Below are 16028 nucleotides of genomic sequence, written 5' to 3'. Positions count from 1 at the left end.
ATATCAGACGTGGTTTGAAATAAAATGCTGCCTGATGATCAAAGGGGCAGGGCCATGAAGGGAGGGTAAAAGTTGAAGGAGATTTGAAAGTAAGAAAGAAAAATGAAGGACGAAGTGCCTTTTTAGGGAAGCTGATGCAGTAATAGAGTCAAAACTGGTCTTTCGGTCTGTCAATAACGTATAATAAAGTTCAGAGGAGCCAGCACTGATGAATATCTAGTGTGTTGATTTAAAACCTTCTATGGTTTCCTGACTTATTTGTCTGTTTTTCAGCTTTTCATGGTTAAATCATCTTCACTGCATCATTTTACTTCTGCTTTTATTTTAATGAGTTTATTAATTAGGAGTTTTGTTTATGTCACCCAGCCCTGCGTCTTGTTTCCGGATCTCTCTGGACCAAACTCAAGCAGTTTTTCAAGAAGAATCCATTCTTCCTCTCCGTTCGGCTGTCCTTCTGTAGGGGTTGCTCCTCTTCTCGTCGGAGCCTCACCCAGCTTTGCTCCTCTTTTATCCTGCCTGTTCTGGGGGGTTTTGGGATTTCCCTCCTCTAATTATGGACTGATGGCTGCCCGTCTCGTCTCTTAAATTGATTTTTTTTTTGGCCCTCCTTCACGGCTCCTCCTCCACACACCTGAGTTTATGTTTTGTTTGTGGGCATCTGGAGTACGTGTTGGAGAGGAGGTTCTGAAAGGAACGGTGCAGTCTTGTTTACCGTCTTTATAATGAATTATTAGGGGTGTACAGTGGTGTAGTGGTTAGCGCTCTTGCCTTAGAACGAGAAAGCCTTAAATTTGAATCCTGGCCCCCACGTGTAAAAGGGTTCGCCGCTCCATGGCCTGAATAAGACGCCAATGTAATAGATGATGATGAGCACTAGTGCTGTGGCAGAACTTTGAATGTATCTGCTGTAAATCCAAGTATTGTTCACATCCGTTGCCACGTTTTTGACTGACTTATCGCATGAGTTGGCTTGTGTTTATTTGCATAATTGTGACTTAATGGAGACAGGATAATAAATTGCTTTTTCAACATTTTTAGAATTTCGTTCAATTTTGCGCATATGTGCAATGGAAACGTAGCTAGTCTTTTTTTTGTGTGTGGTTGGGTGTCTTATAAATTCAAACAGATTTTTTTAGGTTACTAATAACATGGGGAGTTAGCGTAGCCACAGTAATGTCATTCAGTTTTTTCACGTGTTACTAACAAGACTGTAGGTGCCAAAACTGTCTGTCCACTTGACGGCAAGTGATTGTTTTTGTTTACACCTGCGTGCTGGGCGTGTCACTTGAGTAGATATCTTTGATTATATAAATGAAGTTCACCTGTTCACTCAGTTGAAATGAATGCCAGTTGGAGTGGTTGAGCCGGGGATGTACACACCTTTTGTTGACCGCTTATGCTCTAACGCACATGAGTCAAACTCAGGCCAAATTTGGCCCGCAGTGTAATTTTATTTGGCCCGCAAGATCATGTCAAATGTGCACTAGAGCTGTTCCGTGGTAGATACTGTTCCGCTTATACTACAAATGGTAAATGGCGTATACTTATACTTATATAGCGCTTTCTACCTTCTTACGAAGGCCCAAAGCGCTTTACAGTAACAGTCCCATTCACCCATGCACACACACATTCACACACTGATGGCGGCTCCGCTGCCAAACACTGGCGCCAACCTCCCACCAGAGGCAAGGTGGGGTTCAGTGTCTTGCCCAAGGACACTTCGACACATGGGCGTGCAAGGCGGGAATCGAACCTGCAATCTTATGATCATGGGTCGACCGCCCTACCGCTGCACCACGGCCGCCCACAAATCCCACAATGCTTTGCTAGTATGTTGGCGCGCAGTCAAAACCGGCAATTGCTCCTTTTTTTCTGTTGTTACTCACTGACAGCCATGCTCCAGTCACATTGGACAATTTATTTTCACCCTCCACAAAAATGGCCAAATGAAAGATGGAAAACAGGAGCTTTGAAGACAGGCGGGAGGCAGAATATCTGTTCATGAGTATAAAAGGACAGACCTGTTTGTCTTGTGTTTAGAGCTGACGTGGCTGTAACGAAAGAATATAACATAAGACGACACTACATGAAAAGGTTAAACATAACATATCAATTGCAGTTAATTTTTCAATGAATATTGAGTTTGGCCCATGACTTTACTTCACTGCTTCATTTTGGCCATCTGTGAATTTGAGTTTGACATTCCTGCTTTAACGCATCGAATGTCTTTGATCACTACGATGCTTTGTAGGACGCTTAGTTGAATGCTTTGTAGAGCGTTGTTGCTTAAATGATTATCTTGTACAAAACGATGACCTCACTTGATCAGAGCCTTTCACGTAACGCTTCCATCACTAATGCAAACTATGAATAAGCGTTCAATTATAAAAATATCTTTCATTCAAACATACAGATGTTTACGCAGCGGAGCATGTTTGATAGAACAGACATGTAGCCGCCATGAAGGTTAGGAGTTAGCGTAGTCACAGTAACAGTGTTACGAAGAAGAATTAGAGCTACTTTACTGACACAATTAAGAAAGTCCGTCTGACTGACTTATCTCTGACTCTTTTGTACTGTTTAATGTGCCTTATAACCTGGTGCGCCCTACAGTGCGGAAAATACGGTCAGTTTAACTCGCTGTCTTGTTTTATGGTAGCTTAAAAATAAAATCATTTCATGGTTTTATTTTTAAAACCATGAGTCAGATACATAGGTCAGGTACATGGATCTAGCCGTCGGCTTCAATCATCTATAGCAGTGTTTTTCAACCAGTGTGCCGCGGCACACTAGTGTGCCGTGGGAGATGGTCATGTGTGCCGTGGAAAATTGCCCTCATTAACTGATCTAAAAACATTTCCCATCTCCAGGATTTCAGCTCTGTGTTCATCCAAACAGGCCCTGATAAAACACTGAGGAGTTAGGAATATAAAAGATCGTAAAATACTTTTTCTTTGCGTTTATTTTATTTTATTAAAGACATTTTGATAAGAATGACCGTACCGCGATTCAGCCGCAGCTCCGGCTGTATTTGGGAAAAGTCCCGTCCCTTTGACTGTCTCCACTAATCATTCTTGAGGGGCTTAATCACATGTCATCAGTCTGACCAATCAGAAGTGGTTAAAGTCTTCACTTCCTTGTCCCGATTTAGCTCGTAAAGTCGCTCAGTTCTAACAAAAATACCAGCTAAAGCTCGTCTTTTGCGCTGTAGCTTTCCACAGAATCCGGTATCAGACCGTGGAACAAGTGAACAAAACAATGAAGCTCCGAAAACCGATCTCCGGCCGTTTTATGCACTACATCTCCCATGATGCATTGGGTTGTGAGAGTGACAGGGCACAAGGAGATCTGTCGTTAGACGTCTTGAAACCAACGAACACACATCAAACTATTTTTAAATCTTCTAACTTAACTTTTATTGAATCTTTTAGAAAAAAGCAGCTGCAGTTTCCAGCTTTTTCTGCAACAATTATCTCAAAAATGCATGTGAGATACGGAGGGGCTGTAGATCAATACAGACTATGAGTTTATCCTTCTTTTTTTAAATTTTTGGATGCTGGTGTGCCGCGGGATTTTTTTTAAGGTTAAAGTGTGCCGTGGCTCAGAAAAGGTTGAAAAACACTGATCTATAGTATCAATCATTTTTTACACTTGTGCAGAACCTTTACTGGTCAGGCAAAAAAAGGAAGAAAGACACAAAGAAAGAAAAACTATGAAGAAAATATATTTACAGAACCATTTTATGTTGTTTCAATGCAGCAGTGTGCTACATTTGACCTAAATGACCGTGTTTGACTGCAATCAGAATAACCCATACTATTTTCTCAGGTTCTTATGAGAGTCCTACAGTCCCCATGAACTCACAGTGGTGCATGCAGGAACACAGAGGGAAGGCTTATACCCCTCTAGACAGTAAAGTGTCATATACATATGCAGCTCTCAAAGCTATAAAAGGACTCTTTCATGGAGTAGGCAGTAAACGGGGCAGTGGGGCCCTATGTGGCGAGATGTCTATCATGCTTCCATTATGCCAATACACTGTGTCAAGTAAAAGGTTTATTTCTATGGAAACTAACTGGATTTTACTTTAGCAATGCCATTTATCAAACATTCTCTGTTAAAAAAAATCTTCTGAAAAGAGCTTTAGAGGTGCACAAAACCCAAAATATCCCCGTTCCTGTTGCTGTAAGGCTCAACGGCTATCAAATTACCAATCGGTCATTTTGTAAATGGATCTCTTTGCAGAGACGTGGAAGGAGAACAACTCCGGTTGCAAAATGCTGCATCGCATGAAATACGAAAGCAGACATGTTTCTCTTCCTGTTTCTTTACAGACCGAGTCCAAGAGCATGTGTGTTTGTCGATTCTGCCTCTCGGATCGGTGTGGAATGTCCCCGTATGGACTTTTGAGATCAGCTACCCTCCTTCCTCTGAAAGCACTCATCCTCCAATCTGGTCCTTCAAGACAACAATGTTTCACAAACTGAGCTATTTGTTTAAATGAACTATTTGTTATATTAAAGACCCACTCTGATGTAAATTATGTTTTTTGGTGTTTTTAACATGTTCTTGTGGAATCTTTCTTATGATGGAGGAGATGTGTAAAGAAAATTAAACTTACACTTACATTTCTAAGTATGTCTTCATTTCTGATGTTGTGAATCAGGAGCAGATGAAAAAATCCTGAGCGTATTTGGGACGTAGAAAATACATAGGGGAGGCTACAAGTTCTGTTTTATTCTGTTGCATCATTTGTAGACGACTAGATCCATTTGTGTCTTCGTTTTCCTCGTCAGAGCTGGCATGTGACTCAAAACTGTACAGCTGGATAGCTCCAATATGGCTCGACATTTTTGTTGCCCTGCTATTGTTAGATTGGGGGTGCGGGGGCTGTTAGCTAACGGGAGAGAGTGTAAACAGAGAGCTCTCAGCAACAGGAAGGGGACGGGACACAGACTTACTCCTAGCCAACAGTTCCGCCCAGATATCAGAAGGGAGTTTCTAATGAACTCTTGTCGCTCTGCAGAAACCATGTCCTATAAAACGACACAGCATCATCATAAGGAAAAGACCACAGGGAATTTTACAATAGATCCAAAGATGATTGGAGTGGAACTTTGAAATTTTCGTTTGTGCAAATGTTTACGAGAGTTGAAACTGAAAGTGGCACTATCTCTCTGAAGCAGCAAGACTGGAAAACCTTTCATGATGTTCACATCTGTTTCCATACTAGACTAAAATTGAAACTAAACCGTCATCAAACAGACTGTGAACAAAGACAGGACATTTGAAACCATGTTAATCCACCATAGAGAGCCCACTCCATAAAGATCATGCTGCCTGACATTCCGAGGAACTTAAAGTAACTTTAATGCAGCTACAAAGGGCCTCTGACTTTGGCTAATGCTATCCATGAGTCACTGCACCCGTAAAAGATGCTGCAAGAATGCACCAAAGTGTTACTCTAGAAAAAGCACGTTCTTCGGTGACACTGCTTTTTGGTTGGCATGGAAACTCTTGTTTTAGCAAGCACTTTATAACTTCATTGCAGCTTAAAAAAACAACAACACCACTGTCAGTTTGTGAAAGTAAGGTTTCAGAAAAAGATATCTACATGGATTCTACTGTCTCTGCAGGTGGGGGTGGGGGCACCTTCCAAATGTCTGCTTTGTTTGGCAGCTGGTGAAATCCTAGCAAGCAAACCCTGATTCGTTTTGGTCGTTTACTTGCAATTGAACCCTGGTGTGGTTCACCTACAGTGTGAAAGCCCACCGAATAGTTAGGGAACAAATTGTGAACTAAATTTTTTAAAATGTGGAAAACTGCTAAATATGTTAAAATTTGTTTTTGGATAAATGGGATGTAGAGGGGAGGGGAAAGCACTTATCAATGTAGGGTGCTATTTTTGATACCAGTTGATGGTGATCTTAAACGCCTGCCTCAAATGAGCAGCATCCACAATCTTAGTCTTAACTGTGGACTAAAAAAACAAATAAATAAATAAAGTGTGGACTAAACCAAACGAAGGCGGGAACGTTTTCATTTTCTTTCTTCTCATTACAATTAAATACACAAGACAATCTTAACATTCTTGCCGTTATTAGTTGTTATTAATTTGAATAGTTAAGAAACAAATTGTGAGATAATGTGTCAATGTTTTGGATCTCAGGGGTGCACGGTGGTGTAGTATTTAGCGCTCTGACCTTACACTGCCTGAGTTTGAATCCCAGCTGTGGACCTTTTTGTGTAGAGTTTGCATGTTCTCCCTGTGCATGCATGGGTTTTCTCCGTGCATTTCGGCTTCCCCCATGGTCCAAAAACATGCTTCATAGGTTCGTTGGTGTCTCTAAAGTGCCCCTGGGTGTGCATAGGTAGGATAGGCTCCAGCAATCCAGTGACCCCAAAAGTGGATAAAATGGGTTCTGGAAATGGATGGATGGTATTGTACAAAACTGTTTTTTGTTGTTAATCCTACAACTATGACCATATGAAGCATCTTTGACATCACATAATGTACATTTGACCCTCATGCATAGACAGTTCTCAAAGAAAGGAAGTGCTGTGGGTGCTAGGAGCAGCTTATCCTGGCTGGCACATGGTAATCACAGCACAAAGCAGCTCTGAACCAACTATTAATTCCCCAGCTGATCAGCATCCAGACAGACAGAAATAATATAATCTGCAGCCTTCTTTGTTTGATCAGCATTCTGCTCCGAGCGTTTGATTACCGGTGAAGCAGGACGAGTTCAGATTGTTAGGTGTACATGATGAGTGGGTTTTTGAATCAACGCAAACATTAATTGTATACTCAAAACAAAAGCAGGTTGGATTGACTTAGTTGTGTATAAGAACCTCACCAGTCCAAGATGGTGGAATATAGGTTGGCTTCTCTGTCTAACATTAATTTGGTGTCTCAAGCGGTGCCTCAAACAACATTTATGCTTATTTTTGTTTTCTGTTTCCTTGTTGTTGTTGTTGTTGTTGTTGTTTTTACCCTTCCTGGGTTAAAATCTACACAGACCCATTTACAGTCTTAGATGAACTGAAAGCGTTTTGACTTTATTAGAAACCAACAAAAACAACCAAAACCCTTTTTCCTCTAAAATTAGAAAATGCTCTTGCTGAAATAATTACATCTGTGTTGCTGTGGTTAGTTTGGACCCAGTTCTAAAAATAGGATTTTTGAAAGCATGAGTGAACATTTAGCCTAAACACTGACTAACAGCTTCTGTTCTAATCCTGAATGGGGGATTCTTATTTTGATGCACAAGTAAAAAATGTAACCAATGTTGCACATATCCTAAAGCCACGCTTGGCCAAACGGGATTTGCATTTTAATTCAACATTTAGTCAATGTACAGATGCCATCAGAGGTCCTACAATGAATTTCAGTTGTTGTCTTGAATCATAGAGTTCAAATTTCTGAACTTTGGTAAGGAAGATGCGTCAGATCAACCAATCAGGACCTCAGTTTTGGCCTGTGACGTGTTGATGATGAGTGGGTGGAGCCTAAAACCAACATGAAGGAGAATCTGATCGTTCTCCTCAAGATCATTTTTATTTGCAATGAGGCAACAATAAAAAGCTCCTGTAACTTTGTTGCATATAATATTTTTTTATTTTTTTGGACTGAAGCAAGACGGCAAGTCTACAAATTGGATCACAGAGAGATAGATGGAAGTATCGATGAAAGCAACTGTAATTTAGACGCAGTTCCTGCAGTAGAGCTGCATCTTTATTTGCAAAATCTTTTATGAGAAATATAAATAGATACAAGTCAAGATTCATCAACATTAAAAGATGGACTTAGTTTTTTAACCAAATTTAAATAAGTAAATAAAAAGTTCAGGTGACCATTTTTTTCTGGAATGGAAGGATCCTGGATGAATGAGTCTTCACAGACTTTGCTCTTAACTGACCAGCCTTGTAAATGAACACATGCTGTCAGATAGATATATTTTACCAACTTGTCCACCAACCTAAAAAGTAAGCAGTGATACCTACACTCTAATCATTTGAACGGAAATGTACAATTAGTTCTATTACAGCATAAAAGTCCATAGTTGAGCCTCCTACCAGGCCCTGGTGAGCCCTGTATTCTGCTGTGGGATGTTGCGTCTCCCTGCATCTCCACTTCCGCCAGACTGCCCTTTCCAAACTGCTAGTTATGTCCCTAATATGAGGGCACCTCCCTGAGTGTGACTGGGGCTCGCTGGTGGATACAGCTGCATCACAGAAGACATCCGTCACTTTTTCCTGCACCACACATTCATTCTGGCAGATATTTTTATACCCTTTAACTTTTCTGAACATAGGATGTAAAGGCAGTAGCAGCACATGTATGCATGCAATTGTTTCTTTTTTGATTCTTTTGATGAAACACACGATTACATCGAGGACTGTATTTAACTGTAAAAAAGGCTAAAAATGTCAGCGCAACAAATAGGATTATAGTAACTCATACTATTTCAGTGTCTGGGACTGCAGTTGATTTTGGTTGATCTTGTAGCTGTAATAAAGTGGAGTCAAAAAAACAAACTACCATCTTTTCCTCAAAAAACAAAAATCTGCTTTTAAATCTGGAGCGCTTTATATATGCCTATGGATTATTTCTGGCTGTGTTGAAGCGATTTTGACTCTCATCTGTCAAATCTCAGTTTGTTTTTTGACGTGCTGTAAACAAGGTTAGTAGTTACAAATATTGCAATTACACTAACACTGCAAATATGGCTAACATGTACTGGTGTCGGACGGTTTTTTTTTAACGTGTTACCAGCAAGGTTGGGAGTTAGTGTAGTTACTGTAAAAAAAATGTTGTTGTATATTTTTTTTGGCAACAAGATTGGAAGTAACAGGTATCGTGAAAATGCTAACATGGTTAACACTTCTAACATGGCCAACGTGTGGCGTATTGCAAATAAGTATTAGAGTTACTGTAAAGGTAGATAATTAAGTCTGGTTGACGAAGTTATCTCTCACTCCTTTGTCTCGCTAAACGCACTTTACAGATCGATGTGTCTTATGACATAGGTTTGAAAAGAAACCATTCATTGATGGTGTGCCTTATAATCCGGTGCGCCCAATGAATGTATAATGTATAACTGCACGGATCGCGTGTGAAAATGCGTCACCCATAAAAAGTGCCTTGTTTCCGGTTCCAACCAAATGAAGTTAATTCATTCGCCATTTTTCCGCAATACGTCTGTCACCATGTTGGAACCAGTCATCCTCAGTAAGCTGTGATTGGCCCGTCTACATTTCTGTGAGAACCACTCTCTCCAATCAGGGGTGAGCATTTTAGAAGACCCTTCCACTGAAAGTGATCTCTAGAGAATCTGTCAATCAAACACTTTGAAAGTTCGACATGAGGCCACCTAATTTGATTGAAGGATCTGTATAGTCAGTTTACAGCTTGAATAACTTTTACTAGAGTAAAAATTTATTTAAAAAAATTAGGATTACCAAGAACATGTTAGTAAAAGATTCTGACAAATAGAATGAAGAATAGCTATTTATTTCTTAATAGGAGTCTTTGGGATGAGTGGGTACTTCCTGTTTGGAATGTAAGCAAGGAGGGGTTGTTCAGTCCAGTTCTCATTTACTGTCAATGGGTGTGCAGACAATTTGCTCTGACATCATTTTAGTTCACCATTTAATCCACCGACATGGCTGCAAACGTGACAAAAGCTCGCACATACGGATTCGATTCACCTAACACATTCCAGACCCAGTCCTACAGCTTGAGTGTGCGCAGAGACTTACAACTGCTGTCACCTTTTCTCCTCACAATAGTTCAGTTAATCTGAACATTTTGGTAACAGCTCTTCTTGCCAGACCAGTTGAGTTCTATTATCAAAGGGATAACCACAAGACTCTCATGACTTTTAGCTGTCTGGACATCTTGTCTCCCCTACTGACCATGACACGTTCAGACGGTTTAGTTGTAGAAAGTGTTTCCAAATGAGCTAAAGCAGACCACTCAGGAACTTAGTTTGTATGAAAAATCTGAAAGCTTTTGCATGTTCATTTAATTTTGAAAGCATCCACTGTGTATGAAAGCTTTTGGAGAAGCTCTGACGTTTTCATGAAGGTTATTCTGAAAGCAAATTTTGTCCATTAAATAATGTATCTAATTGTCCTGTTTGGAGGTTGTTTAAAAGTTGTAAATAAAGAAAAAAAACAGATGATAAACCTGATGAACTTAAACCTTTAAGTTATTTAAACATATATATAGGCAGTAACGCAAACGTAAACATAAAAGGCTGCAAGGGAACAAAACTGACTGCGATTCAACAATTTGCAAGAAATTGACAATTAATGACGAGCAAGTCAATTAAAAACCGGTGTAAGCAGTCTAATTGAGTAGAAACAGAAGCAAAACACCATGCTTGATCAGAAACTGAAACAACAAACATGAAGTACACTCATTACACAACGATCTATCATCTAACTGATATTCCTGGATTCTTGTATTCTACATCATCTAAAATAAAGCATGTCCAAATTCCGGTGCGTGGATGAAATGCGCCCCACATTCAATTTCTACCAGTCATCAGTCTCAATAATATGCGGCTCACCACACTTTCTTGATTGTGATTGGCTCATTTCCATTATAAGACGTTGTAAACCTGCGTGATCCATCTGTGACTAACTGACTATAAACAAAATGAACAAATTAATTTCTCTGATCAAATCCACTGTTTTGTTCATATAAATGAGATAACTTAAACAATTATTGTCCTGTTTAAAAAATTTGAATATAGAAGTTGGGCATTTATTAATGAATAATAATATGTAAGAAAAATTAGACTCAACATTAGATTCAATGTGGACAAAAAGTTGTTTTTTTTTTCAGACAGACATTCACTTTCTTTTATTTCTGGTCTTCAAATCATGAATTCACAGTAAGTTTGGTAAATGTATTTAGATGCATTTCTGTTCTACGGAAAGAAATGAAAAGTATCCAGTTGAAAGATAAATGCAGCTATGAAAATAGTATGGAGAGACAAAACTCTCCTAGTCCAAATAGAATTATTGGCAATATTGCTCTCCAATAAATAAATACATAAAACAGGAAAAGTCTCCAAAGAAAAGGAAAGAAAAAGTCCTTCTTTTGAAATGTTTGAATTGGGTTGACTTTGTGCTGCAAACCACAAAAAATGTATTTTTAATGTATTATTTTAATGATGAAGCTATATTTTTACCATCTTCTTCTAACTGAATCACAAATCTCAACTGCATTTATCCAAAAGGAAAACTGACTTTACATATTACTATGCATGGGAGTATAGGCCTTTTTTTTTAGTCTAGAGTGAGTCTTTGGAACAGGTGGTGATTGTGTGGTAAACAGTCCAGAACCAGTGGATAACCAGGATCCACTTCGGGTCTCCTAAGAGCATATATGCGTCCTTACAATCATAAGCTTTGGGCGGTCAAAGACAGACTGGGATCAAACATGCATCCAGACTGGACCACATCAAACATACCCAGAGCCTGTCATTGTATTGCCCAATAGGGAAATACAGTTTGCCTCCCTCATTGCATCATTTGGCCAGGCTCCCTGCCTCATGGCGTTACAGTTTAGAGACCAGTACATGTCAGTTCTTCCAATATGGGTCCACACTCCACTCTAATACAGGAGGACCTTCAGCAGCTCTTTCACAGAATCATAGGAAAAAGATGTCTAAGAAGGTTTCCTTTAGCCAAAACCGAATAGAAATCCCTTAAGGAGACTTCAGGACACGTGGCAGAGGATATGCTGGTGCTACCCATTGAAGTTATATGAGAACTGGACAGAGTGAATGTGACGTCACCCATCGAAAATGCTACATAAAAAAATATATATATCAAAAAAATCAGGATTAGCAAGAACATGTTAGAAAAAAGTAGCAGAGGAAGTAGTGTTATGCTTTTCTGACAAATAGAATGACTGAGTAATAGCCGTTTTTACTCAATGAGATTTTGGCTTTTTTTCAACCAGCGGGTACTTCCTGTTTAGAATGCAAGGGGGGAGGGGCCACTAAGTCCAGTTATCTTATACAGTCAATGGTCACCTGAAGTCAAAGGAAGAGTTCATGGGATTTGACTGTTGATGAGGTAGAAGTCTTCATCGCAATAATCACCATTTGTGATTTACAAGGTGGAAAAGATGACATACACTGACATACACTGACATACACTGACAAAGCTCCAAAAAGTTGATTTTGCATGGAATATGCCCTTTAAATAGGAAATTCACACTAATTTGGATAAAACTTTGTTTTTCTTCATGAAGTAATCAAGTATGCTATTACAATGAAATTTCTATTAAATAGTTCATTTGCATTTAAAGTCATAAGAGTTCAATGAATGCTAGCCAAGTGGTTAAGCCTCATAAATACTCCTCTAAATACCTCTAAATACTCCTCTAAATCTGTCCTTCTTTGTAAAAAGTTTGGACACCCACACATATGCTACAATTCTTAAGCTACTATAAAATTGTGTGTATTATCTTTTTATTTAAACTATTTTATACAAAATTTATGATTTAAATGTGTCCTGGCACGTCCTTAAATCGAAGGATTCTGAGATTCACAGCTTTTGCAACTACTGACCTGTAAAGGGGTTTGTTATGAAATGCATATAACCACCTACAGTTTGGATTAGCACCACCCACACTCTACAGAGACCGCTCTCTTTCTATATTTAGCCTGCACAATCCCTGGATTTCTCCACCAGCAAGACCATTTTTCATGACCTCTGGTAAACTTCTCCTCCTTTTTCTTCACTTTTAGATTTCTATTTTTAAAGTTTTCTTCCTCTCACATTGATTGGTGGTTTGCAGAATAAACAGCAGGTTATACAGGATGTTAGCCTTCACCTTTTAAACAGCTTTAGGCTCACATGCCACGTTTCCAATTCTTGATGTCAGTCCTGAAGGCTTTCTGGAGAACCGATCTAAACAGGTCATTTAGGCTAAAAGTGAAATTGTCATCTTTCCATTGAAGAGGTGAATACTGCCCCTTAAACCCTCCATGAAGTATTCTTGACAACTTTGAAGTGATTATATTTTATGAGTGGAGGGAATTTCTATTTATTTATTTTAAACTCAGACTGTTAAACATACAGTATATGCTAGAAAAACTTCCAAAAATGTCTTTTTACTCTTTTTTTTAAAAAAAGATTTTCAAGAGTTTTACTCTGAAGGTACATACACATCAGGTATTTGACGTGTGTTTTTTTCTTCTTATCGAATTGTTTTCTAGCACATGTCCGCCGCCTACAGCTGAAAGAGGCTTGGTGGGAAATATCTAAATCTTATAATTTGGGCATGAAAATGGAAACAGTTCACTGAATTGTTAGCGTTCTTGCAACGGTGGGTATGGCTTATTGTCATGTCAGGTGGGTGGCCTTGGTTTGTCCTTATTCGAAAAACAAACACAGATAAACCAGATCCAAACATCATTACCAAATCTGAGACCCTAATTGTTCAAAATTCGGCCTGATTTAACTTTCAATAGATGTTCAGGGGAATCTTAAACTCCAATCGTCTTTTCAACTATTTTTTAAAGTGTTGCCAGTGGTCTTTTATTTATGATCATGCCGTTTTTAGCCAAAATCAAATGTTGTTTTCTGAGACACAGTTTCGGCAGGAGTTCATCAGGAATTTGACCTCTGAGTTGTAGGTGGGACTACTTTGTAGCACTGTTTACACACTCTCCCGCTAGCTTACAGCCCCCATCACAACAATACTCAGAAATGCAATTTTCTTTATGTCGGCCATCATGAGAAAAATGGCACAAGGGAATGATAAAAACACCAAAAACTCCTTTTTCTTTAATCATTTCAATGTGACACTTTTTTGTTTTTCATGTAAAAGATCAAAATAGTGAAACATCACAGCAAGCTTGAAACTTTCATTTGGTTTAAGATGTACTTCAGATAACAGTGCTCAGACAACAAAAAAAAAGACTTTTGGACCTTTCTCTGACAGAGGAGCAGCTTGCTGCCTGGCTGCAATATTGCTTCTTTCTGTTTCATAAGTTCTGTTGAGTCAAGCTGCTTCTCATTATGACCACCTGCAGTCCAGACTGGCTTCACATCACGACACAGACTTTTTCCTCCTTTGATTCTTTTACACAAAGACGTTTGTTCCTTTTTGAGCTGAATCTCTTACTTTAGAGTACTTTAAAGTGATGTTTTTTGGGGATGACTGATAATCTTAGATTACAGGCTTTGATAAAGCATAAAACTGAAACGTCTAAGAGTCTAACTTAAATAAAAACTTAATCCTTCCATCTTAATCAAATCAAAATGGTTTACAGAGTAGTATTTATTTTGAAAGTCAATATTTACACTTTATTTCCCCCTCAATTATTTTGCTTTCAATGTGACGCTCTTCTTCGAGGCTTTAGGGCGTGTGCCAAGTAGTGGAGGAGGAGTTTTCGCAAAGGCGTGCTTCATGTAGGGGAGGAGCTGAAAACGATGACGTCTGAAGCGTCGCTCCCCCAGCCGCACACATGATTGATGATTGATTTGACAGCAATATAAACCCCTCAGTCTTCAATCAAAATGTGGCAGAGATTTTTATGCTGGATGCCCTTCCTGACACAACCTTGTATTTTATCCGGGCTGGGGACCAGCACTGGGCAACCAAGACTTGGGTTCCCCTCATGGCTACATAGTTAGTAGCATGAAGGGTCTTGTCCAATGACCCACACTGGATGAAGGTCATTGCGCCCTCTGGGAATTAAACCCTGATTTCCCATGTACACCAAGAAAAATAATACACAAAAATAAATAAATATTGAACAAGCAAAATAGTTTAAATAGTCTGTTTTTGCGCCCTACTGGAGCAAATGAAGCTTCACAAAGCATTGCACGGGAGTGAACCAATTAAATGAAAGGCTTCGTGAAGCTTCATCTGCCCATCACAACTCAGCATACATTTTTAAGGATAATTTTTTAGTATATAACTCAAACACAACAAAAATCATGAGAAATAAAACTAAAAACAAACAACAACAAACAGTGGATTTAAAAATTAGCAGCTCAAAGCCGTAAACTTAAACAAACTAAAGATAGATTAACTAAAAGAGAAAGATGGTGCTGATTAAAACTCCGACCAGGTGTAACCGTGACTAGATGACAAGGAGGAACCCTAAAATACAGAGGGTTATATGAATACAAAACAAGTCATGATGTGAGCGAACACAAACCAAGAATAGTAAAGCTAAAAATAACAAATAGCCTTAAATGTAATGAGTCACATGAAAAGGCAATGCATGAAATACACATAAACTCCAAACGAAAGCTTAAAAAAGCTCAATTCCAGAAATCCACTGATCTATTTCCCTGCAAACTGTATGGATGTTATATCTTTAAAAACACAACAAATGTTTTTGATTTGAATAGAGGGCTAGATTTGGTGAGGTGTGTGAGGGTCAGCCTGCATTCTTGAACCCTTATAAAAACATTAAATCCAAATTAACTATTTCATGAAATTGCAATGAGATACTTTTCATTTTTCACACAAACAAGAAATACAGTTAAATACATTTTTACCCAAGTGCCTGAATTTAATATTTGACGGCCGGAAATAAAAAAAAAGGCATCTTGGGGAAAAACTTTTGTCAACATTAAATCTGGGTTTACATAAAATGTATGTTATGCACAATTAAATGCTCACTGTCAACTTAAATTAAAACCATGTGAACAGAATAATAACATTAATAGTTATATTATCCGGAAGAGGTTTACATCACAGAAACAAATACATTTGTTCATTTGACCTTTGATGCTCTGAAGGTCAAGTAGCAACAGGTTGTTGCCCCACGTTTACAGCTGCTTATAACCTAATTTTGCCATTAAAAATCAAGAAATCAAAGCTCTTAGAAAGTGCTGGGTACCACATTATTGATTTTGTGACAGAAGCCAGCAGGTTCAGGGTGCACGTAGCCTAGCGACAGACTTTAGACATGCTTGTAAATTAAATTTGTAAACATAGCTTTGTAAAGGTTTTGTGAACAGAAGATCTGATTTGAAAAATT

This window comes from Oryzias latipes, chromosome 20 (genome assembly GCF_002234675.1).
Source record: "Oryzias latipes chromosome 20, ASM223467v1".
Taxonomy (NCBI): Eukaryota; Metazoa; Chordata; class Actinopteri; order Beloniformes; family Adrianichthyidae; genus Oryzias; species Oryzias latipes.
Note: the sequence above shows the minus strand (reverse complement) of the source record.